This window comes from Felis catus, chromosome D1 (assembly GCF_018350175.1).
Source record: "Felis catus isolate Fca126 chromosome D1, F.catus_Fca126_mat1.0, whole genome shotgun sequence".
NCBI lineage: Eukaryota > Metazoa > Chordata > Mammalia > Carnivora > Felidae > Felis > Felis catus.
In genome coordinates this window covers 23,791,311-23,816,848 of record NC_058377.1, presented here as the reverse complement: position 1 = coordinate 23,816,848, position 25,538 = coordinate 23,791,311, and the positions used below count along the sequence as shown (strand labels likewise).

General features: G+C 47.0%; 1 protein-coding gene and 1 long non-coding RNA gene across 6 annotated transcripts in view; both read left to right on the top strand.

Moving 5' to 3' along the window:
• Window positions 1–25,538, top strand: part of KIRREL3 (kirre like nephrin family adhesion molecule 3) — a 553,211-nt gene that overhangs the window by 67,245 nt on the left and 460,428 nt on the right. The window lies entirely within an intron of this gene.
• LOC123380399 lies at window positions 6,426–17,839 on the top strand. The gene is made up of 2 exons (XR_006586106.1): window positions 6,426–8,740; window positions 8,890–17,839. It is a non-coding gene; the product is annotated as an uncharacterized LOC123380399 (long non-coding RNA).

Genomic DNA, 25,538 nt, shown 5'->3' with positions numbered 1-25,538 from the left:
TCTTCCAAAATGGTTGGGCCATTTTGCATTCCCAGCAGCAATGAGTGAGAGTTCTCTTGCTCCACATCCTCACCAGCTCTTGCTGCTGTGTGTGTTTTGGATTTTGAGCATTCGAATAGGTGTATAGCGTCGCCTTTTGGTTCTTTTTATTTGCAGTTCTGCAGTGGCACATGAGGTGGACCATCGTCTCATATGCTTATTCACCACGTGTATATCTTCTTAGGTGAGGTGCCTGTTCAGGTCTTTTGCCCATGTTTTAACCAGGCTGTTCGTTTTCTTATTGCTGAGTTTCAAAAGTTCTTTGTATGTTTTGGATAACAGTCCTCTCTGTCAACTATGTCTTTTGCAAATATCTTCCCTTCGTCTGTGACTTGTCTTCTCATTCTCTTTCTGCCCATTTTTCAGTTGGGTTGTTTGCTTTCTTATCATTGATTTTTTGAAAAGAGTTGTTTCTGTGTTCTGGATACAAGTTATTTTATCAAAAGTATATGATTTTCAAAGCGTTCTCCCGCTGTGTGGCTTATCTTTTCATTTGCGTAATGGTGTCTTTTGAAGTGCAAACGTTTTTAATTTTGATGAAATCCAAATTCTTAATGCATTCCTTTATGGATCATGCTTTTGTTGTTTATCAGGAAACTCTGCCTAACCCAAGGTCACAATGGTTTTCTACTATGTCTTCTTGTAAAAGTTTTATAGTTTTAACTGTAACAGTTAGGTCCATATCAATTTGGGGTAAATTATTGTGGTGTGAGGCAAAGGTCTAAATTCACACTTTTGCATGTGACTATCCAACTGTTTCAGTACCATTTGTTGAAAAAACTATTCTTCTGCCATGGAATTGCCTTGACATCTTTTAAAAATAGCAATTGACCATAAATGTAAGGGTTTACTTCTGGACTCTCAATTCTGTTCCATTGATTTAAATGTCTATCCTTATGTCAAAGCCACACTGTGTGGGTTACTGTAGCATGTTTCAAAATCAAGAAATGTAAAATCCATAGTACTCCAACTTTCTTCTTTTTCAAAATTGTTTTCACTCTTCTTCATTTCTTGCATTTCTATATAAATCTTGAGATTGGGGTGTCAAGTTTCTGAAAAAAAAACCTGCTGAGATTTTTATAGGGATTGTGTTTCTAATTAGAATAATTTAGGAAGAATTACCATTTAATATATTAAACGCTTATTATTTATTTTGAGACAGACAGAGAGAGAGAGAGAGAGAGGGAGAGGAAGAGGCAGAGAGAGAGGGAGAGAGAATTCCAAGCAGGCTCCACACTGTCAGCACCGAGCCAGACTTGGGACTTGATCTCGGGAACTGTGAGATCATGACCTGAGCCGAAGTCAAGACTCAGATGCTTAACCATTGAGCCACCCAGGTGCCTCGCCATTTAATATTTTGAAATCTTCTGTCCGCGACCGTGGAATGTCTCTTCATTTATCTACAACTTCTTTAATTTCTCTCAATGATGTTTTTTATTGGCAGCATATGAATTTTTCACTTCTTTGGTTAGATTTATTTCTAAGTGATTTATTGTTTTTGATACTATTGAAAATGGGATTGTTCTCTTAATTTTTTTTAAATTTGGATTATTGCCAGTATATAAAAAGAAAATTAATTTCTGTATATTGATCTCCTATTCTGTGACCTCGTTGAAATCATTTATTAGTTCTAGTAATTTTTTCGTAGATTCCTTAGGATTTCTTTACATATAGGGTCACCTACAAATAAAAGTAGTTTTTCTTCCGTCTTCCTTCCGATCTGATTGCCAAGTATCTGTTCCTCGATTTGAAGTTCCATAAAACACTCAAGAAGAGTACAGATGAGGTCTCCAGGGAAGATCATGTGACGAGCAGGGGGGGAGGCAGGGCCTGACCGTTGGAGCTCTGCGGCAGAGGGGATGGGGAATTTCTCATTAAGCTGTGGTGACTTTAGGCTCCCTTCTTCATTTCCCAAGGTGCTAGCATGAAGGAACCGCCAGAGAAAGGCATGCCAGGGTTTGATGGTAGAAAGTTCGATGGAGAGACAGAAGATGTATTATTGTTGAGGCCCTTTCCATGACAATTACTCTACTCCAATATGGGGTTTTTTTTGTTTGTTTTTGTTTTTTTTTTTGTTTTTTGTACTTTGTTCCATGAAGACATGGTCTGTTCCTCTCCCATTAATGTGGATGTCCTCTTCTGCTAAGCAACGACTGGCCGGTACCCCACCCCTTCCAAATGGACATGGGGAACTAATGACACAGTGGAGGCCAGTGAACAGTCAAAAAGGCCTTGTGTACGTGAGCGTATCGACTGCCACAACAGTGGTTCCAGACTCAAACGGCCACGCTTCCTCCTTTCCAGTGAAGTGCCTTTTAAATAATCCCTCATTATTTCACATGCAATGGCTATTATGGCTATGTGAGCTGTTATCTATTTATGTTGACTATTAATAAATTATTAGACCATATTGTGTGGGTTTTAATAACTCCATAGGAAGAGAAGCGTGGCCAGGAGGTGAAATCTCAAGCAATTACAAATTCATAGGTTGAGTTAATTTTTTTTTCTAACACACAGAAGCTGTTCACTTACAAGTAAATTAAATACATAGGCCCGTTGCCCTTACTTAGAATTCTCGTCGTGCAGAGAGAAGAAGCTCACAGCAGATGCACGGCTCCTGGTAGGAAGTACCTGCGGGGAGTAGGCTGTCGCGGGGACTGCCCAAGGCAAGACCCAGGGCTTGTTAGGTTGCCTGTCTTGAACCTTGTCCTTGTGTGTGGGCCGAAAACCTCCATCAGGACATGAATGTTGATGGTCGCGGTCATATCTGGGTGAGACTAAGCAGGGCTTTTAAAATGCACTATTCTAAATCAGCCTTGAAATACCGGCCCCCGAACTGGCCCAGTTGACTGCTTCCCAGATGAGACTCAGGAAGCCACACTGTACCACTTGCACACATGTCCTTGCTTCTTCTAGACAAACCAGGGAGAGGGTCTTTGAAAGTCAGGATTAGAGTGTCAGCCCGGGAGATTCTTGATGAACTCTGCTCTGAGGGGTCAGACAGAGGCAGAGAAAGCACCGGGCTTCAGCCGCAAAATGGAAATGGACCCAAATCATTTTCTTGTCAGCCAGGATTTGAAAATCAATACCCAGCCTCCTTGATACATTTTTATTCTTTTTCTTCTTCTCTGGCTGTCTGCTGAGGGTGATGACAGATTTCCTTCTCCGGGTAGCTGTGGAAATGAAATCCTCCTACCCTCCTGGGGACAAGAGTGCCGTGTCCACACCCATGCAGGTTTGGAGCACAGCCTCCACAGCAATCTGGGCGGCAGGTCGCCACGGTTCTGCAAACCACTTCTGCTCCTCTCCTCCTGGCTGTGAGGGCCGGAGTCCGCCTTGCCTCCCTTGTTGCTAACATCTGCAAACCGGTGACAGTCTTTCCTATGATGTCATGAGGAAGAATGAATATCGGTACATGGCTGTTTCCATTCCTTACTCGAGTTATTCACACGATGAGTACTGAGCGCCTGGGAGGCTCAGTGGTTAAGCATCTGACTTCCGCCCAGGTCATGATCTCACGGTTCGTGAGTTCAAGTCCTGCTTCGGGTGAGCTCCAGCCTCGCATCTCTGAGCTCGAGTCCCACTTCAGATGATCATGAGCCCTGCTTTGGGTGAGCCCGCTTCTCTCTCTCCCCATCTTTCTCTCTCTCTCTGTTTCTGCCCCTCCTGGGATTCTCTTTCTCTCTGCCCCTTGATCACTTTTGCTCTCTCTCCTCTCTCTCTCTCTCTCTCGAAAAAAAAAACAAAAAAAAAAAAACAACAAGATGAGGACTACTCAAGATCTTTACTCTTCCCATTGCTGCTAGAGAACAGATTTGGACATAACAGGGGTTCATTCTCTAGGATACCATCGTAGGGTGTTTATATAGGGGAGTGCTTGAAACATACATATTATGAGGGTGCCCCAAGTGTAGAGCCCACAGCACCTTGGGCTCCTGGAGCATGGGGGGGGGGGTTCTTATTTCTAACCCCCCTCTTCTTCTCGTAGTAACAGTGAATGCTGCATAGTAATCGACACGAAAGGAGGGGAAAAAGGAAAGAGGAGGGTGAGAAAAGATGGGTAAGAGATTCCAGTCTGTCCACTCCTTCCCTCAGTCTTGATTTCGGGACACATCATGTGCCAGGCATCCCTAATGGGCGCTGGACATACAGCAGCACCCAAGACACAGACCCTTCTCTCAAGAAGCTTCTCGACAAGCTGGGGAGGTGGGCAGTAAATGTAAGCAGACAGACATAGATGGTGCGCCTAAGTCCTGTGCTCGGATAGGCACAGAGGGCTGTGGGAGCTCAAAGGGAGGGTGCCCAGTTTCCCCAAGGTTTCTGAGAGGTGACATCTACGCTTGTCATGTGTGAGAGTGGGAGATGGGTAGGGAAATTGGGCCAAGGGAAGTCCATGCCTAAGAAAGCTTAGGGAAAAATGACTGGCCTAGCCTGGCAATTTCCAGGTGCGCTGTGTGATTGGGAAAGAGCATGGAGAGGAGAGTGGCAGGCCACATGGCTGGTGTGTTAACCAGTCTACGGATCATGAAGAGCCCGGTGAGAGGCCATGTGAAGGATTTGGGACACATCCCTGAGAGCAGGGAAGGCCGTGGGGGTAACCCATGCGGGCTACCCTTGGAGAAACTTCGAGGGAGGGAAGGAGAGCCCCTACCACAGGGCTCTGGGGAGCTCAGGAAGCTAAGGAGAGGCTTGCCCTCAACTCTGGAGGAGAGCAGGAAGGTCACGGGCACCCAGCATGGACTTGGAGACAGTTGGGAGTGACCCAGGTCCAATGCACCGAACACGGGGCTCGACAGACAAGGGTGGGATCCAAAGATTACAAAGAATGGAGGAAAAGAAGGCTTTGGAGAGCACAATGGGGTTCATTCATGAACCTACCAGGTTGCTTCTGTTACCACAGTAACATGTCAAGGGTTTTTGCGGATCTGGGAGAATAAAAAAATCCCTGCGTTACAGTACTCAAAGCAAATTAGGTCACTGTTACGAGTTATTAATTTTAATGTATTAAGAAAAGTGTGCAGGGGGGAGTGAAGTGTTTTTTTTTTTTTAAACACAGCAAATGGGAAGCAGCGAAAAGTACAACAATAATTACGCTGAAAGCAAAGTGAAGTGTTCCATAAAATGTAAGAAATGAAGAAATTACACACCCCTCCTCCCTCCTCCCTCAAGTGTGGTTAGGAGTCGGTGCGGGGGGTGGTGGGTGACTCTCCCACGGCCTTCTGATGCAATTATGAGCTCTCACTTCACTTCTTTGTGTTATGTCGCGAGGTGTTACTTAAGCCCGGATGAAATCCCGCGTCGGAAAGAAAGCACAGAGGGGCATTTTTCCGGGCTGGGTTATGTTTAGCGTGGAATCGCTCGTAGGCGAATGTGCAGTCTGAGGAGGGGAAATTGGAAGCTGTGAGTAGATTCTCCAGGAACTTTCGTACCCACGGGGACTCCAGGCAGGCGGGGTGTTTGGTTTCTGGGCCTGTTTGACTTGCTCTGGCAGCCTACCTCCCGGCTGCAGAAAGCTGCAAAACTGGGTCATGTGCTGCTCCAGCGTGAAGAGGAGGCTTTGGGTGGTTTTTGTCCTGTCTCCTTTGACTTCCTGTTGCCGCTGCTGCTGCTGTTGTTTCATTTGGCTGTTTTCTATCCGATTGGTTTTGCTTTGCAGTTTCGGAGGGCAGTCAGAAATTCCTCCTTCCAGATGGTGTCGCGTGTGAAATTGATCTCCTTTATCCTAGACACGAAAGGTCTCCCTCCCCCGCTGACCCTGCGTCCCTCTTCCTGAACACACCTGCGTCACCCACGTGCCCGCGCCTTTCCCCCCGTCACTCCCCGTCAGGGTGACATTCGGGTTTAGGTGCGTTTTAGGCTGGGGTGGAGAATGGAGGGCTCAGCTCTAGGCTGCGGCTGCACGGTCTCACTTGCTCCTTGAAACACTTCTTTCCTTGCAAGAAAATCCCATCTCGTGAGCCTTTTCTCCTCTCTCTGACCACACTGTGCATCGTCCCTACTCTCTGATCCCACTCCCTGCCCACATTCTTTAAAAAAATTTATTTTTATTGTTTATTTTGAGAGAGAGAGAGAGAGACTATGAGAAGAGGGGCAGAGAGAGAGGGAGAGAGAGAGAATCCCGAGCAAGTTCACCACTGTCAGTTCAGAGTCCCACGAGGCGGTCAAAGCCACGAACCATGAGTTCATGACCTGGGCCAAAACCAAGACTCTAACGCTTAACCGACTGAGCCACCCAGGCGCCTCATCCTTGCCCACATTCTTTTTTTTTAAATGCTTTATTTTTTTTAAGTGTATTTATTTATTTTGAGAGAAAGAGAGAGAGAGAGAAGGAGTGGAGGAGAGGCAGAGAGAGAAGGAGAAAGAGGCTCTGAAGTGGACTCTGTGCTGACAGCAGAAAGCTTGATGCAGGGCTCGAACCTATGACCCATAAGATCGTGACCTGAGCCGAAGTCGGATGCTTCACCTACTGAGCCACCCAGGTGCCCCTTTGCCCACATTCTTAAAAGCCCTGAAAGGAATCTCTTGTCTGGACTCCAACACCACCTCACCCCGTTCTCTGTTTTCTCCAGACTTCCTTCCTTCCTTCCTTCCTTCCTTCCTTCCTCCCTCCCTCCCTCCCTCCTTCCCTTCCTTCCTTCCTCCCTCCCTCCTTCCCTTCCTTCCTCCTTCCCTCCCCCCTTCCCTTCCTTCCTTCCCTCCTTCCTTCTGTCTACCAGTCAGAGATTTTCTCGTGACTCCCAGGCCCATAGTATGGCCTTAACCTTTAACCTAAGCTCAGAGGAACCAGTGAGGTGCCAACATCCACAGAGATCGTAAGCACTACGAAACCATTTGTTTTAAAAACTAAACTCTTCTCCTAATTTTATCCTCCCCACGCAAACAAATAAAACAACCTGACTTCTTTTTTATTTCTTACCATCATTGAAAAACAACATGTATCTCCCTGCCTGTTGCTTGGGTGAGGGGCCTTGAGTTAGCTGCAGTTTCACCCCTTGTCTCTGAGCATGACAAACGCTTCTGAAGAAGCCATTGATTCTCCCTCTCCTCCTGCTGCTATCAGTCCTGGGCTCCAGCCCTCGCCCTCTCCAGCCCATGTACAGCTCTCTAGAACACAGGATCAGTCTGCAGGGCCCCCCATCTCTGGGCCATTCTCTGCATGGATTTCAGAGTTTTTCCAGAACCTGGCCCTGACTGGGACATTCCCTGCCCGTAGACGGAAGAGCTTCCTTTGTCTCAAGATGAAGGAGGAAGCATTTCCAGGCCCAGTGAAATCTGGCCTCCACCGGTCAACTTCCGCACTCTTCATTTCTGGCTACTCTTCCCCACCCCATGATCTAGTCACACGTCTGCTCTTCTCTAAATGCCCTGTGCATGCGCGCATGTCTGAATCCTTGCTCCCCATTTCCGTCTGTTGGAATCCATCCCGTGTCCTCTCTACCCAGCAAGTTCCCACTCATCCTCAATGCCACTGAAGCCACGGTGAAGTCCGAGTCTCCCTTCTCTGGACTCTTGCAAAATACCTGTACTGTAGTGCGTATCACAACACGCTGTGTGCGTGCACACTTCTGGCTCACCCTCGTTAGATTGTGGACCCCTTGAGAAGCACTGTCTTTGAACCCTCACCCCAAACAGGAAAACTTCGTCCTTTGTTATTCTTTGTTCGTATCTTACTCTTTTCCTCGACTAAATTCTCCACTTATAATGGAAAAGTTGGGCGGGTTCCTCATAGCCTACTTAAGACCATTGATCCCAAAGATGGCAAGACAGAATGAAGTGTGAGACAGAAGGACTGGAAATATGGCTCAGATGGTGTCCTCTGGGTGACCGTCTTTCTCTAAGGTCACATATTCTAAGAATGGATACTCTGAGAGTTTGAGAACCCTTGAGAGCTCCAGATGGATGACAAAACCAGTTCTCGTGCCTAGCTTTTATGTGACTCTTGCTGCAAGTTCAGGGGCTCCGGGGACGGGTAGGGGCGGGGGAGGAAATCCTTGAAATTCTGGTTTCTTTTCTCCTCTGTTATTAAATGGCTGTAGTAAAAGCCATGTCCACATCATTCTGTAAAGTAGTCCGAAGGCAGAGAGGGCAAAGGAGACCTTGCATCTTTCATTTACTAAAATGATGCATTATTTTTATCAGAAAGGGAGAGAGAAAAACATGTAAGCCTGAGAGAATCTCACAGGAGTCCCGACGGATCCCATGCCCAGCGCCGCTGAGTAGGAACACGTATGGAATGGTGTGTGGGATTGGTAGCACGTATAAATATATTTGTGTGTACACACACATGATCAGAAATCCAGCCGGTATTTGTTGAATAACCAGGTGTGCAGCGTGAGTGCGTGTGTGTGTGTGCGTGCGGGCGTGTGCGTGCGTGTGTGTGCATGCATGTGTGTGCGTGCGGGTGTGTGCATACGTGCCACATGCTTTTCCTTTCAGTCATTTGTGTGACCCCATCTCAGCTTTCTAGCACATTCTGGACAGTGGGGAGGGGGAAACGGACTTTTTTTTTTCAGAAGCTAATTTACCTTGTGAGGGCAAAGCTCCATTTTAATTGATTCTCTCTTTCAAGATCCAAGTAACCTATAATCTCCACTCAATTGTCAATATTTTGCCGGCATCATCCCTCAGCCTTTAACATGCAGATAGAGCGGGGAAAAAAGCGGCTGTCGTAGCTCAGGATGAAAAACAAGAGCGGCTCAGGGTAATAATCTGCTTTTGATTTTTTTCCCTTCCTTTGCCTACACCCTCTCTCAAATCCACTAAAACGGGGGAAAATCCATAGCGATTAGAAAAACTTCTGACCGAGACATCTTTCTCCTTTCTCTTTCATTTTTTTCTCACCCTCTTTAGTATTCAGAAGCCACCCAAACATCAGAGGTTTCCACGATGCTCGGCTGTGCATGGCATCCCAAACAGAGTGGGAGAAGATATTCCCACTGGACATTTTGAGGTGCCTTTTGGGCCAGTTCCAGGTGGCTTCCAGCACACTCCCAGGCGCGATTCTAGCAGCAGGTCACTGGGATAGGGATGGCAATGGTCCGGGGCCTTCTGCGGAGGCAAAGAGGACACGTAGGGATAGCAGTGCAGCAGGGAGCACTCCCTGACTCTACTCACTGGGTCTTTCAGCAGCCCCTCAGAGCCATGGCTCTTCCCCGGGGAAGAGCCTGGGAGGTGAGACCTTGGGGTTTTATGGTGACTCCACAGAGAGCTGCATGGGTCACCTGTGACAGGAAAAATCTCAGGTTAACAAAGGAGACTCTATGATGATATCGGGTACGTGCTAGGAATGCTTAGTGTTAACATTCATTCTCACAACCCATGAGCCAGACAGTCTTCTCCCCATCTTCCAGAAGAGGAAACTGAACTGTTTGGCTAAAGTGGCCCAACCAGCAGGTGGCCGATCCAGGTTTCAAACCCAGCTGTACCTGCTCCTGCCCTTCGTTACCAGCAGGGCATCGTGGGCCTCCACTGTCCTATTAATCAGCATCTCCGCTCCTGGGGAGGTGGGCTGGGGCTTGATGTGACATGTGGACGAGGAGTCTAAGGCCTGGGGACATGGAAGAAGGGGAGGGTCACGCAGGGCTGGACGCCAGGGGAAGACGGCCAGAGCGTCTCGGTGTGATGACCGTCCTGCATAAGACAGTTTGGATTCTGGACGTGGATGTCCCAAGTCCGGGTGTGTCTGTTTTCTGTTGGCCTCAACCTGGCCGACAGCCCTATTCTCCGATTGCTGCACACTCAATGAGGAAGGCAGGTGCTGGGAACGCACAGTGGCAGAAGGGGGAAGGAGAAGACAGGTACTTGCACTCATAGGGCCTTGGCCAGGGAGCAGTGGAAGAGACGTGAGGGAAGGAGATGCTTTGAAGGCTCTTAACTTGGCCAAGTCCCCAGTGGCGACTCTGGGATATTGGCCGTCCTGAGCCCTGTGGAGAACGAAGCCAGGGGACCGGGGGTCATTGACAGCAGGGAGACTTAATACCAGGGAGGAGAGGGCAGACTGGGCAAGCTCCCAGTCACTGACATCTGCTCTCCAGATCAACCCTTGTGCTGAGCTCACTCTAGTCCGATGGCCTCTTCCATTTAATCCATAAATCCCCCTGCTGCCTCACGTGGCCTCTATGACTCCATGCCTCTGTCGTGGGGTAGCCACGGAACTTTTCTGCTGTCCTCTCCATCCCTTTTACACTCCCAGGCTCCCATCACTGACTTGCGTGCTGGAGAAAAGCCGATGCTTGCTGCTGCCTGGAAGCCTCATCGTGACCGTGTGGCCCCCACGCACCTGTCAGGACACAGGCACACGTGCAGTAGATCCCACAGCATTGACAGCCTGAGGAAAGGGCAGGAGAACCTTCCAGTTACCAGTAGATTGTAATGGTGTGTGGCAGGGGGAGGGGTGGCAGGGGTGCATCTCTGAAAGGGATGGCATGATCCTGTCAACCTTCTCCCTTTTCCTTGTGGAAGGAAGGAGGGTGGAAAAGCACACAGCAGTCTCCAGGAGAGCCCCTCTCAAGACCCTGTGCACCCCCTTTTGCTTTTCCCTGAAGCACAGCCCCGAGGGATTTCCTTTTATTCTTTTCCTGCCTCTCTTACCACACTAAACACACACACACACACACACACACACACACACACACACGGCCACAATGAATGTCCGTGCTGTTGCAAAGTGAAATGTGCTAACAAGAGCCTCCATTCTCAAGATCCAGAGAAACCAGGAGGGGTGGAGAAATGAGGGGAGTGTGTTAGTGAGACAGGGGTGAGCACACAGCCGGCTTCCAGTCACCGCCATCAAGCCATGGCAGGGGTGAGGGGGGGCATCAGGGCAGCCACATTTGCTTAGAAAGACAGGGACTTTAATGGAGCAAAGAGTCTGTGTTTTTCTCTTTTTTTAACGTTTATTTCTTTTTGAAGGAGAGAGATAGAGCGTGAGTGGGTGAGGAGCAGAGACGGAGGGAGACACAGAATCCCAAGCAGGCTCCGGGCTCTGAGCTGTCAGCACAGAGCCGGACACAGGGCTCGAACCCACGAACCTTGAGGTCTGACCTAAGCCAAAGTCGGACCTTCACCGACTGAGCCACCCAGATGCCCCGAGTCTGTTTTTTCCTTTAACCCTTCCAGATCCCCCAGATGACCCTGCCTTTCAGTAAACGCTCCTCTGGGCCAGTTTCAGGGAGGAAGTAAACAGAAGCTGAAGAGCAGCCTGTGGGTTGAGTATGTGAGGCCAAATACGTTCCTTATGGCAAATGAGCAAATACAATAATGACATAACATTAGTGGGCATTAGACTTCCTGTGTGTCTGGAAATCCTCTTATGTTAGATCCCAATCATTTTGTTCATTGAACAAATATTTTTGGAGCACTTGATAAGCATCTGGCACCACGTTAGGTGCTGGGAGGGAGCTCTCTGAAGGATATAATCAGGAGAGTTAGAAGGCCTGATGTGTGTTTTGAAAGGTCAGTCTCTCTACAGTGATGAGGATAGATGAGCCAGAAGAGGAAATGAAGGCAGGAAATCAGTTGGGCGGATTCATCCAGGTGAGAGATGGTGCTGGCCTGAGCTAAGAAAGTGGGGAAGGAACAGAGGGGTAGAGTCAGGACATGTGTGATCCACCAGCCACAAAATCCTTGTTTATTATTTACTCTCCGTAAGGCACAAGTGTTGGGAATGCAGTGATACAAATATTTATGAGTAAGATACAAAGAATGCAGGGATCGCCCGTAAGGAAAAGAAGATGCCATAGACGACTGGCACTCTAGTTTCTGGGTGGACAGAAGAGCCATTCACGGTGATGGAGATCATGAGGAGGAGAAGGTTTGGGGGCAAAACCCTGAGTTCCATTTTTGACATGTTGAGCCGGAGTTGCTTCCGGGATCTCCAATTAGAGATGTCCAGGAAAAAGTGTGGCTGTAGGGGGCTGGGGCTTCAGAAAAGAATGAGCTTTGGGGTTATGGAAAGAGCCTCGGCAGAATCCTCAGTGAATGCCAACATTGAAGAAAAGGGTTAAAAGAAAAAATAGGAGTCCATGAGTGGACTGGGAAGAAACATCCAGAAAAGTAACAGGAAAACAGGGAGAGCATGCTGTCATAGATGTCAAGGCAGGATTGGTTCAGTGAGAGAGAGATGACTCTAGTGACATTGAGACAACCCGTGGCCATTGGAATTCAGAGCCACAAGGTCAGTTAAACCTCAGAGAAAGATGTGTAGGAGGAAGCATAGACACAGACACTGAGAGGAGAAAATGGGGAAGTGGCTGCAGAGGAATACCAGGTGAAGGGACAGTTGTCAGTGCCGCCCTGTTTTTAAGATGGGAGATGTTGTCACATATGTGAATCCTATGGGGAAGAAGGAGAGAGGGGTGAAATGGACAGGGCTCGGACGTTGAGGACGTTGAGGAGTTGGAGGACGGAGAATCCGCACCACAGATGGAAGGATTAGCCTTTCACTTGTCTCATATAACAGGAGGGAAGGTGGGACATGTGAGTACGGGTGAAGTCAAGATGAGGAGTTTGGATATAAGACATTGAGAAAATACTTATCTGGTGACATCTGCTTTCTCTGGGAAGCAGAGAGAGGTCGTCTGCTGAGAGTGGGAGCCAGGCAAGAAGCAGTAAAGTTTAAGAAGAGTGGAGAATGTTTGATTTAGCCTTTGTGGGGAGTGGCAGGGAGTGTGCTTCTAACCATAGAAGCACAGAGGTATTGGGGAGACGGTGTCGGAGGGGGCATCTAAGGTCGCAGATCAGACATACAAATGTGGCCAATCCGCGTGCTGGGATGATTATCTCTGGCTCCTTGCAGCTTCCCAGGATTAGGCACAGAGGAGGGAGATCGTGAAGTGATCTGGGGTTGGGGCTTTCTAGGAAGGTAAGCATTAGGGACGAGCGGTAAATGCGCTGGATGAAGCTATGGACCATGGAGTCTGAGCTGCATAGGGAAGAAAGTGAATGTATGGGGTGGGGTCTGTAGGTTAGGGAGAGAGTAAGGAGGCCATAGAGGGAGGTTTCAGTGATGACCAAGAACATCACGGTCTTAAAACTTACTCTGGGAAATAGGCAAGTGAGACCAGGAAAATCAGGAAGCTGTGAACAGGAAATAAAGTGTCTACATTTATCCTTCCAGAAAAAAAGGGCCATGACACTGCCCCACAAGGGAAAAAAAAAAAATGAATGCCAAGAGCATCTCCTCCCATGATGACTTCTTTAACTGGAATCGCAAATCCAGATAGCAAATGGATTAATTCCACAGTGAAGGGAGGATCCTTGACTTCACAGAGACTTAACTGTACCTTTTGTTTATCAGTGCAGTGATTTGACGGTAATTATTATAATGCTCTGCCTTTATCTTTGTCTAATCAATAGGTCTCTTGGGATCTATAGATACATGTTATGGTGATAAAGAAAGGACATTTCATGGATAGAGGCAGCAGTGGGAGGGCGTACCAGATTGTGGGAAGGCAATAAAGCATGGTAGTTAAAAGCAGGAATTCAGGGGTCAGATTCCTAACCTAGCCACTTATCGTCATTTTGGCTTTAGGAAAGTTATTTCATCTTTCAAGAGCTTCCCGCTTATGCGGTATGGAGAAAAAGTACTTCACGGGAGTGATGTGAAGGTTAATGGATAGAATTAAAACATGAAATTAAATAATAGAAACACATTTAGTTTCTTATCAGGCACGTAGTAATTGCTCAATAAATAACAGTGATGGTAGTAATGTTGTCACTGCTGACAGTGGAAGGGTAAGCTAGAGTCTAGGTACGTGTCTAGGTGTCCCCGTCACGCCTGCGTTTTCCTCGGCCAGCTCAGCCAATCCCACACAGCCTCTACGGTTCGACCCCTGTCTGCTCCAGCGGCTCCTGCCTGCCCTTTCCGGAAGCCTTAAACGCCTCCACATCTAATCTGAAAGTCCCGTACTCCTATTTCACCCGTATCAGGCAAAGTATTTCTCTTCCAGACCACAGCTGACTGTGTGAGTTCAAAGAGCTTCTGCACAACTGGCTTCGCTAAACTGAAGCGTGTCCCTGGCACGACAGCTTGAACAACCAAATAGCCTGATCTCAGCTCTGTTATCTCCGCTAGCCAGAGAAGCGGGCCTGCCGCTGTGTTGAGGCCTTGGGTGGTGGTGGCTCGACATCAAGGACCTCGTTATCGATGATTCTAATTGGTATTCCTCACCATGGCCAGAGCTGCCAAGGTTTAAAGTAGCTTCCATCCTCCAGATCCATAAACTTGCCCTTGGCTTATTGAGCCAACCACACTAGTTTAACAGAAGTGATTTTAATTACTTAACTGGAGCTACAGAAAGGAGGAAGTGAGGAGACTATGTGGCTGTGATCAGTGTTTAACCAAAGGGCCCGGAATTCTCCTGTCTTGGGAGCAAAGACATTAACGATGGCTCTACCTACCGCAGTGTTCTCTCCCACCCGCTACGCGCAAGCATCCACACGGAGGCGTCACACTTACTGAAATTCACAGAGGTCCTGTACCTTGATTCTACAAGTTGCACATGTATTTACTGCTTGGAAGGTGGTGAAAACTTAAGTGGATGCGATAAAATTGTAATTTCCTTTGGTCTGTAACAATATACCTCTTTGCCCCTGCTAGGAATGACTTTCAGTTCTAATTCTTACTCTCTCTAATGAAAACGGACCAGGAAGGCCTGGCACATGCTTGCTGCGATCCGTTGGTACTGGCTGCCTTTCATTAATGTAGGGAAAGATGCGATAAAGAACACTGTACTCGATTAGGAATGTCTGCCACAGGCACAGGCGTGAGGAATGAAGTATCCTCTGTGTGTACTTGTGATCCCTATCTTAGATTTTAAACTTCTAGGTGGCAGGGAATGGATTATCTTGGTTCTGTGTGTAAATGTACCTAACATATGTCATGAGTTACTGATGGTGATGGCAAAGACTATGCAGAAATACAGTAATTTAACTGGTTAGCTAAAATCTGGTGATTGCCCTCCAGCCCATAAGCTTGCTCATCGCCTTGTCAGAGAATAAGCAACTCCGTTTACAAAAGACTTCATTCCTTACACTAAAACTGCTTCGATAGTCTAAGCACTGTCATAAATATTAGACAACAAAATGTCAACATAAATGAAGGGGGAAGTTTTGTGGTGTGGCAAAACTTCTCTTCTGCTATTAAATCATGTTTATTTGCTTACTTGCAATTTGCTGGATGTCCCCAGCATCCAGTGATGTTTTTGAGGCTCAGCTGGACAGGAGAGGGAGTAGCATTCTGAGCAAATGAAGGACAAGCATTCCTTTTGCCTCGGTACTATCTGCCTCACTTGAATTGCATGTCCTTCAACGGCTGTATCGTGGGTCTCTGTCTCTCCTCTGAGAGGCATGTATATCATTGTGTCCTAACCTCGTATTTCTGAGAATGCACAAAACCAGTTTCCCAGGCAGCAATAAACGTGCCAGATATCGGTGCAGACTCTTATGGGAGCCTGGCTCGAGGAGATGGGTCACAAAATCTAAACTCTGCCCCATCCCCATAAGCTGCGTAATCACAGCCCAAATGAAATAGAGGGCTCAGTGATGACCAGAGGCACAGCCCGGTTGGGGGGAGGAATAGGCATCCCGCTGCCTCTGTCATCCCATTCTCCAGAAACTTCACCCTGATTCTTGAAGTCCATCGCTAAGCTTAGGAAATTAGGGGAGGGCACAAAGTGAATATGTGTTGCAACCAGAAATCATGGCGGCCACCAAAAAATTTATACTGAGAACTAGACTTTTTCAATTCAGCATTATTCATCACCACAAAACTTACACCTGTGTGGTGATGGATGGTCCCTGCAGGAGCAACTCCTGGAGAACCCCTACCTGCCTTCGATCATGGCCTGCAGGGGAAGCGTCAGACTTAGGGAGGACCTGGGACGCTTGGTCGGGCATGGTTATCTGTCTAAACCTTCATGTTCTTTTCCCAGGTGTAAAAATGAGCAGGTTGACGAGTTGGCCACTAATGTCCTTTCTAGCTCCAATGTGTCAGTTTAATTAAGACTTAAATTCATATTCAATAAAATTTTAGCTAACATTCATTCAAAGTTGGAATCACCCATCCCTGATCTATATTATTAAGTGTGTTTGTTTTGCTTTTTAATGAAGAAGGAAAAAGCTTTCTGCAATTAAGTTGCACAGCCCGGCTTTCCACACTGATTAGCTGACTGTGACGAACTTTGTCATAGTCTCAGAGAATGTTCGGTACTGTCTGTCTCTCTTGTGGGCTTTTGTTTTGCTCCTGAGAAGATATGACCTTCATGAGTGGTTCTCAAAGAGTGGTCCCAGGACCAGCAGTGTCAATATCGCCTGGGAACTTAATAGAAATGCAGATTCTGGTTCCTTCCTCGAGATGTGAATTGACACACTGGCTAGAGCTCAGAGATTTGTATTTTAATAAATCTTCCAGGTGATTTTAAGACATGCCAAACCTTCAGAAACACTGACCTACAGGGAAAAACAATAGTACATGCTGAGAATCAGGGGACCAGTTTTCCCACTGACCGGCCATGAGATCTTAAGCTATTCACAGTAAACTCAGGATGACTTTGCCTTTGTTACCCACCCAGGGTATCAGCAGAATGCAACTTGTTGGTAGGTGTGGAAGTGCTGTAAAAGGTTGAATGTATCTTACATATGATTCGACTTTCATTTGTTCGTTCATTGAACAAATATCATTCATCATCTGTCTGTGCCAGAGAGCGTTCTAGGTGCGAAGGATGCTACATGAAGAAGACGGACGAGGCCCTTGCTGTCATGGAGCCCGCATCCTAGAATGGATCCTTTGTGAAACGTTTTGATAGTTGCAAGCAGTTATATGATCCATTTCAAGATTAGGTTCAGGATTCTCAAGGGAATGAGAAACTGTGAAATGCTCCTACCTAAGAAGAGTAAGATCGGGTTATGTCAGGCATAACAAGGAACCCGTTGACTTAAAGCAATGTCGGCCTCCAGGAAACAGCACAGGGCGACATTTAACACTTGTCAAGCTGGGTCTTGCCTTGATGAGACAGGAGACTTGAGAGAATGATACTCCCAAGTTTCATCCAGTTTATGATACTACAGTTCTACCCTCTTCATGTGAGTCAACTGTTCTGGCTTGTCTTGCACAAACCTGTACATTAAAAAGAGTAAAGCAAAGCATATATATACTTCCGGAGCCTTTTTCCAGAATCATAATTGACCAGATGTCTACCATCTGAGATGTGGGCCCAACGAGAATAGACAAATGTTCCTCAGATGGATGGGCCCCCAAACAAACTTTTAGAATTGGGGTTTTCATCCTTGGCCACTATCATTGACAAGCGGCTTTTTTTTTTTTCTTTTTAAAACCAGAGCTAAAATTCAATTTCCTAAATTTTATGAAAAGAAATGAAAAATATGCTTGGGGGAAAAGAGTGGCTCAAGAGAGTTTTTGGACTTCAAAAACCGTCAAAAATCTTTTAATGATTTAACTGTAAAGGAATCAGAAACACACTGATGAAATCCCCCTTGATATCCACATGGTGCTTACAGATTCTGGAGGGAAGATTCCAGCAATGAAATCTGCCGGTTTTTTTTATCAAACCCAAACCATTCGAGATGCCTGGTGAACTCCAATATGATGTAATCTTATCTTTTTCATAACAATCCTTTCTCCCCAAAGACAGAAGGGGAAGGAAAGGCCTAATTAAGGAACGTTGGTTTTTAAGGTCAGAGTCTTCGGGGGATATCAAGTTATCATATGCCGAGTTGCTTGTGATGTTTACACTGACCCACAGATGTGCCGTGAATGTACAAAATTAAAATGTTAATTGTCTAATCTTGTGCTACTTTTCAACATACGTCTGGCAAGACTTGTTGCGTGTTGAGTTCGAAAACAGTACATTTCCAAGCTGTCATAATATTGAAGCCTCCTGTGTATTGCTTGCTCTGCATAATTAATTGTAAAGTGATAATTTGTACACTAAGATATTTCCATTCAAACACGAAAGTGAACGTCTCAGCATCTTTGCCTCCAGCAGGCAGAAGAAAAAGTGCAGCGGAGTGTGGTCCCCGGGCATTTGCGGCGTCCTTCCTCTCATGGAGGCCCGCTGACAAGGTGGGCGGGGAACCTTCAGCTGGTCAGGCCTTGGCACCTACCTGTCGTTGGCCCCACTACTTTGTGAGTCTCATCCGTTCTTGAAGGTGGTCCCGGGTAGTGTACTCAATACTCTAGTCTCCTTCTTCTCTCTGACGTCTGGTGGCTTCCCTCGGTCTGTGTGCACAGGGTATCCCTGAATTCTGTACTCGTAATCCTTTCTGGTGTTTTCCTGTGTTTGTAACCTCCCTGAGAACAGACACCATGCTTCATAATCCTGTGTCTTCCAAATCACTTTTGGGAGTCCTAAGAATATAGCGGCGCTCGATGTAGCCTTGTATTTGCTTGGCTACCATACCAATCAATCTCAGCGGCCTACCACAAGAAATATTTACTGCACATTCATGGCTCAAGCGGGCCGTGGGTCAGCTCTGGCTCTAATCCACATGCTTTTTCATTTTAGAGCCACAGTGGAGGGAGTAGCCCCTCTCTGAGACATTCCTTTCTTATTATGGAGGGAAGAAGTTGGCCAAGCCAAAAGGGATACCTGCCTTTAAAGTTGTCTGATCACCTGTGGCGTCCATCAGGTTCACTCATAGTCCATTAGCCAAAACAAGTGGCAGAGCCAAGTCCAATGCAAACCTAACAAAGGAGTGAGGAAGAAAGCTTTGCCTAGAGGGAGCACTACAAGTCATATGACAATGGCAGCGGAGGGGGAGTCAGATAGCTGGGAACAAACTAGCGTCTCCCCTAATCCTGCCGATTCACTGTACTGGAGGTGGAGAGCGATGATCTGTTCTCCATGAGCATGGATTAGTGTTCTGCCTGGTAATGAACTCCCTCTGAAGCCTGTATAAAAGTATCAATCAGAGAGACGCCCCTCCTCTGCTTTGTAACGCTCACAATCCACGTGCACTCCGTTCTGCCAGGTGCTCCGAACGCTCATAGGTGACGGTCTCTTCCCCAGCAGGCTTGAGAGGAGGTACTTTTCCTTAAAGAAAGTATTCTCTGGGCTTCAGATACCCAGAAACTAACTCCCGTTGGCTAAACCTATGAGAAGTTTTGCTGCCCATCATGGCCAGAAATCCAGACTGAGGCACCGTTGAATGAAGGCACTGCATCCATCTCTCTTTGTCTTAATCCTTCCTCCTCCATGGATTGGGATTGCCTTTTCCCCCCATGCTGGCCTTCTTCGTGGCCACACAATAGCTAACGACAGCGACGTAGGCAGTGTGCTAGGTTTACATCCATCACTCTGCGAACACCTTTCAGCCATCCTTTCTTGCATCTCTTGGGTCTAATGAGGTTCATTAGATCTTAGGTCACTAGTTCCTAGGGCCACTAGGCCACCCACTTCTGAAGTGGTTACTGAGAAGGGGGATTGGAGAGCCCTTAAACCCATCAGGCTCATGCAAGGAGCTGGTCATTTCCTTAAGTGGTATTGCTGCTATCCGACGGAGGAGAAATGGAATGGATTCGGGGGGTAAACCACATCTGCCAACCACATCTCAAAAATCTGGTGTTATCTGTAGACACCACTGCTCCCAGGTCATCTCATGGAAAAGGGATATTATACAAAGATGGGAGAGATGAGCCCAGACCCTACAGGTGTTGGAGGACTACAACATTCTTACCTCATCGGGTAATTAAGGCCAGAGGTGCATTTGAAATTTCACCTGCCTATCAGCCACTTCAGTGAACTACATTTGCTTGGCTGAGAGCCTCTTCGAGAGAGCGGGTGGTTCTCAAAGGCATTGCCTCTCTTTCCTGTGCTGACTGATTGGTGCACCCCAGATGTCACGACTCAGCACCCTCTTGTGGGTCATCATGACACATCGGCACTGATAATTATAATAATGGATGAAGTTCATCACTAGGTTCCATTATCACTTTGAGTCCCTCTTGGCTACGCTTCACCTGCCAAGCCAGTGGGAATGAAGAGAGAGGCTGGTAATTAGGTTGATACCGCAGGATGCTTTGTGGTGCCTCCAATTCGAAACAAGAAACCCTGGAAACATTATATAATGAGTGGCAGGGCAGGAGCCCCATAGCTACACAGCATGCTCTCGTGGATGAAGGCACGGTTCTTCTCCCTTCCTCTGTGCATCAGGATCTTATTCCAAACTAATGGACAGGACGAGTTATTTCTATCTCACAGCTCATGGTGGGTTGCCTGTTTTGTGTGCGGGTGTGAGATCTTCTTGGTTGGGGCCTAGTGTGAAAGTGCCAGGGCTGGAGTCACCGAAAGTCTTTAAGCAAGTTTGCTGAAGAAGTGGCACATGCAAAGGGGTGATTGGTGTAGAAGGAGGTGAAGAGATACCTTGGAAGATAGCATACATGGTCCAAAGAGCTGAAGGGACAGGAGGGGCTGAGGAGAGACGACGAGCTCAAGGCACATGCGGACAGCACCGATTAGGCCCTCAGAGCCACTCTGGGCCACCTGAGCTTGCTGGGGGCAGGGGGGTACAGACTGTGGGCACACCTCCAGGGAATGTGTCCATGCTTTTTCCTACTCGCGCTTTCGCCCTGCCTTGTCTTCTTGAAAAGAGAGTTGGGTCTCCAGACTCGCCTTTTAGAGGCTGTATTCACTTCGTGGGCCCTCCAGACTTAGTCTCGCTCTTGCCGGTGGTCTGAATGGCGATTTGGGCCTCTCTCCATAGGTGCTTGTCGCTGGGAGAAGGGCTTCTTCCCCAGTCTCAACTGGGTCATCCCACATGCTGTCTTAATTAAAACATCCCCGTATCCACTGGGGCCCAGAAGAGGAAATTGCTCCGTAATAGTCCCTCTGTCCTCTCCCCTGACCTCTTACCCTTACTTACCACTTCCTTGTCCGCATGTCAGATCATTCCTCTTGTGGGGAGAGGGGTGAGGCAAGGAGAAATCTGGGCTGAGCCTTCCCTTCTCTGGCTGCCGGTGGCCAGCAAGACTATGAAGGTAATTTAATGGCCGGGCAGCTTTAATACCAGAGTGCCTGCCCTTCTCTGTCTTTACAACAAGATCCATGTTGGATTGAGCCATAGGGAGCCTCCTTCAGCAGATGCATTGGCCGCTTCCTTCTGTCTGCAAATTCTCCGTTAAGTTTTTTCTAATTAGACAGTGTCAGTTTTTTATTTGGGGTGAGAAACTGTTTTCCAAGTTTGACAACAATGCCATTTTCAAGGAAGAATCTCAGCATGAGGACTGTCTTTTATTTGGTAGCCTCCTATCCTTTTGTGACTCCTACTTAAGAGAGGAAGGGTGTTTCTGGAAATACGTCTTTGTCATTGTCATCGGCACCACCACCCTCTCTCTCGGTCATCCCTTGGAGCTTCATGCTTTTTGCTGCTTCCCCTCCCTCCCATCTCCTTCCACCCCTCTTCCTTCTGATCACAATGACTTTCTCCCCCAAAGAGGATAAAATACAGGGAGAGTCACTGTGGTCCAGGGGCAGTTGCAGAGCAGGGTTCAAAAGCCCACCCTTCCTTCCTTCTGGCCATTGGAACATGAATCTTTCAGTCTTGCTTACTGCTAAGCCCGAGGGTCCAGTCCAGAGTCGCTGCTGGGCCTCTCCTGCCATGGACATCATCTGAGACGAGGATACCTGGTGGTCTCCTCCATCAGACATGTTGGCCTCTACCAACTGAATGGGTCCTGAAAGGTTAAGAATTTACTGTATTCCATCAGAGTAAATATACTATTTCTTGGGAAGCAAGGCATGTTCTGGCTAATGCATTAATGTAGATTAGTTTATTGGGGTTTGAGCTCCAACTGAGCTGCCCTATTAGCCATCTGGTGTTGAGCCTTGGAGACGCTGAGAAACTTGCCCAAGTTTCTCCTCCATAAAATGGGGAATCTTGGATTTTACCTCATGGGATTGTCTAAGAATTGAATGGATTCGTTTATGAAAATACTTCAACATGGGATCTGGGCCTTAGTAAGCTCTTCGTAAATAGCAGGATTTATCATTCAAACTACCCACTGACTCAGGAGTCTGACATACTTCTTCTCAAACCCTTGTTATGCCTCTTGTCACCCATATAGACAACTAGAGCCCCATTCAAGGGTTTAATGGCCTTTTCTGCTTGCTAGCCCCCAATTCCAGAAAGAACAGAAGATTCCCCAGAAGATCCCTTCTTCCAAGCCTGACAGAGTACTCCTTGGTTAACCCTTTCCTCTTCTTTTAAATGAGAGCCTTTGTACCAAGGGCCGTGTACGCACCAAATAGCTACCTCCTTTCCTCTTCTCGAGCACACATAGTCCACCTCCTCCAGGAAGCCCTGAGATGGGTCTTTTCAAAGCCCGGATGCTCCTGGGAGTGGAAGATGGAACTGTATGCCACGTCCAGGGGAGTCAAAACACTATAAAGAAAAAGATGTCTGGTGATAGACTCAGGACTGAGTTAGGTTTGTTGCTCTGAGTTCAGATAGACAATTTAGGGTGATTTTAATGACTCCGAAATGTTTTATCTTTTACAACCCCTGGAACTGCTGCTCTGCAACCTTAACAAATTGCTGGCTTTCCGTTCCTCGCTCCCTGTCATCTTCAGTTAATACAGGGTCCATTAGGAGTTGAGAAACTTATTATTGCAATAAAAAAATATATCCTATCCATATCACAGACCATATATCTGAATCTTGCATAACACCCTCCCAGGGATTAATCCATATTTTAACCAAGTGTTTTATAATGGTGGTGCTTCGGCCCCATGCACAACTATTTCCACGAATGCTGAGACAGTAATAGCCAAAGGTCATCTCTGAGGTCTGGATACTGCCTTTTCTGGGTTTATGGAGAACAAAGATCATTTCCCCTTCCCCTGGCGGCTTCCCAGGAGACTCCTCGCCTACTGAAAGAGTGGAAAGCACCACAGAGTCGGCTGCTGTTGTGACCCCGGTCAGCACAGCCCGTTTCCAGTTGTAAATTACCCATAGCGGTGTTGGGGGGGGGTGTGTACCTGAATTTAGAGCATCCCTCTCATGGTCAGAGCCACACCGGTGAGTTGGTGCTTAGCAAGTGCTGAAGAAGCAGGCTTTGGCTTCATTCTGTGGGTACCTCTTGGGTGCACTCGCCAGGCATTTCTACAATACAAAGAAAGAGTCCTTGCTCTCTTGCCTTGAGGAAGTGTCAGGTTAGTGAAGAAGTCCACGGTCAATCCCATGGCCATCATCCGGTGATGGAAGGAGTCCTAGACTGGAACCTAGGTGGTTCCATGACTTCTATTAACTCCGTCCTCTCCAAATTCACCCCTGCCCTGTCTTACCCTACTCTACCCTACTGTAGAGGCTAATTTATTCTCAGCCTTCAAGTCTCAGTGGGTGTGCTGTTTCTGGAAGGATGCCTCTGCATTACTCCTCAGCCTCTTGAGAATACAGATTAGGTCTTCCATCCTTCAAGGTCACAGTGGCCTATGTCTTCATAGCTCTCCTCTAGATGTTGATTATATGTATTTACATGACTCTTTGTTCAACACTCATTTCCCCACACAGATTACAGGCTCCCTAAAAGCAGATACTATACTATTTAATCTGTTGCAAAATCCCCAGTGTCTGGTAGGTAGGAGGCACTTAAATATTTATTGAATGAGGTTGCCTGGGTGGCACAGTGGACTGAGTGTCTAACTCTTGATTTCAGCTCAGGTCATGATCTCAGAACTCATGAGATCGAGCCCCATGTCAGGCTCTGCACTGACAGTGCTGAGCCTGCTTGAGATTTTTCTCTCTTCCTCTCTCTTTCTGCCCCTCCCCTACTCACATGCACATGATCTCTCTCTCTCTCTCTCTCTCTCTCAAAATAAATACATAAACAAATGAATAAATAAATAAATATTTGTTGAATGAATGAGCGATTTTGAACAAATTAGCTCTTGTAGCCTTGGTTTTGTTAATAATAGTCATAATATGTTTCTATAATGCTTATCTTATACCATGCCTGTTCTGAGTATTCTATATAATAATTATAATTAATCTTCATAAGAATTATGTGGAAGGGTCCCTATTATTGCCCCCATATTAGACATGAGAAAGCTGAGGCAGAGTGGGTAAGTGACTTGGGTAAGTGACCTCCCCAAGGTCATGCAGCTCATAAGGGAGGGGGCCCAGGTTTGAGTCAAGGCAGTCTGACTCCAGAGCCCCTGCTTTGGCTCGACGAAATGATCACAAAGATCTCTTTAGTTTTTGGTGTTTAGGAACTTAGAAGGCACCAGTTGGAATGTTCACCTAGATTCAATTATTTAATCACTGTTTCTCAAACGTCCGTTCTCTGTCTGGGAGCAGGAGATACCATCCTAAACAAAACAAAGATCCCTGCCTTGGTGAAACTTACATTCTGAGGCGGGAGAAGCAGGAGACTAAACAAAGTAAGTAACAGATGTGAAAGGTTGCACCATAAGTGCTCTGGAGTCAGGGAAGAGGCTTGGAGGGTCTTGGGCGTGGTGGTGTAATTTCACATGAGGCGGTCACCTTTCCGTTGGGAAGGTGGCATGTAAGTAAAGGTCTGAAGGCAGTGAGCGAAGCAAGCAGGGCATGCAGACGCTTGGGGGCAAAGCATCCCAGGCAGAGAGGTGAGCAGTGCAAAGGCCCTCAGGAGGGATGGGACTGGGTGTGGCAAAGAAACTGCAGAAAATGAGCAAGAGGGAAGGTGGGAAGAGATGAGAGAGAAGAGTAGCAGAAACCAGATCCTGCTGGCTTTGTGTTTGTCTCTGTCACTTCATTCTTATTTTCCGTTTATACGTTGGGTTCATCATTCTGTTACGTGAAGAGAAAGACCCATTCATCTTGCAGCTCCAGAGTTCAGCTCTGAACTGTCCCGTCCCACAGCTGGTCCCCAGAACACTTTTTGGACAAATGTTACATGTGCTACAAGAGCTCCAATCTCACACTTAAACAAAAAAAAAATGTTTTGCTGGCTGAAGTTCTCTCTTGCTTTTCAACCTGTCCTTCCAGCAAAATACCTAGCCTGGTGACTGCAAGATGTCTTTTTCTTATGTTTCACGACGTTATGTGCCATTGGAAATGACCTTCCATTTCAATTTCCTCTCTGTTGCAGCCAACACAAAGTGCTGGGAGAACTGTGGTGTTCTTTGGTGAAAAGACTCATAACCATATTTGACATAGATGATGATTTGATAGAATGCTGACCTCCCCCCCCCCCCACCCACCCCAGGGGATAACACGGTATTCAGGGCATCTTCGGCAGACGTGGGAGGCATGGGGAGCTCAGGCTTATTTCCCGTGTCTGGTCAATGCAGGGTCTGGGAAAGAGTTCAAGGGACACTTCTAGCTGGAAGAGAGGTGGTTTTACATTTTGACCAAGTCGAAATTGAAACATAGCAATAGTAATAGTGATGCCATTTCCTGATTGATTCAGTGATCGATTGTGTGCCAGGCACCATGCGGACTGATAAGCATGAGACAGGTGCCCACGTTTGAACAAAACAAGGGAACTGATGATACCTTCGTAG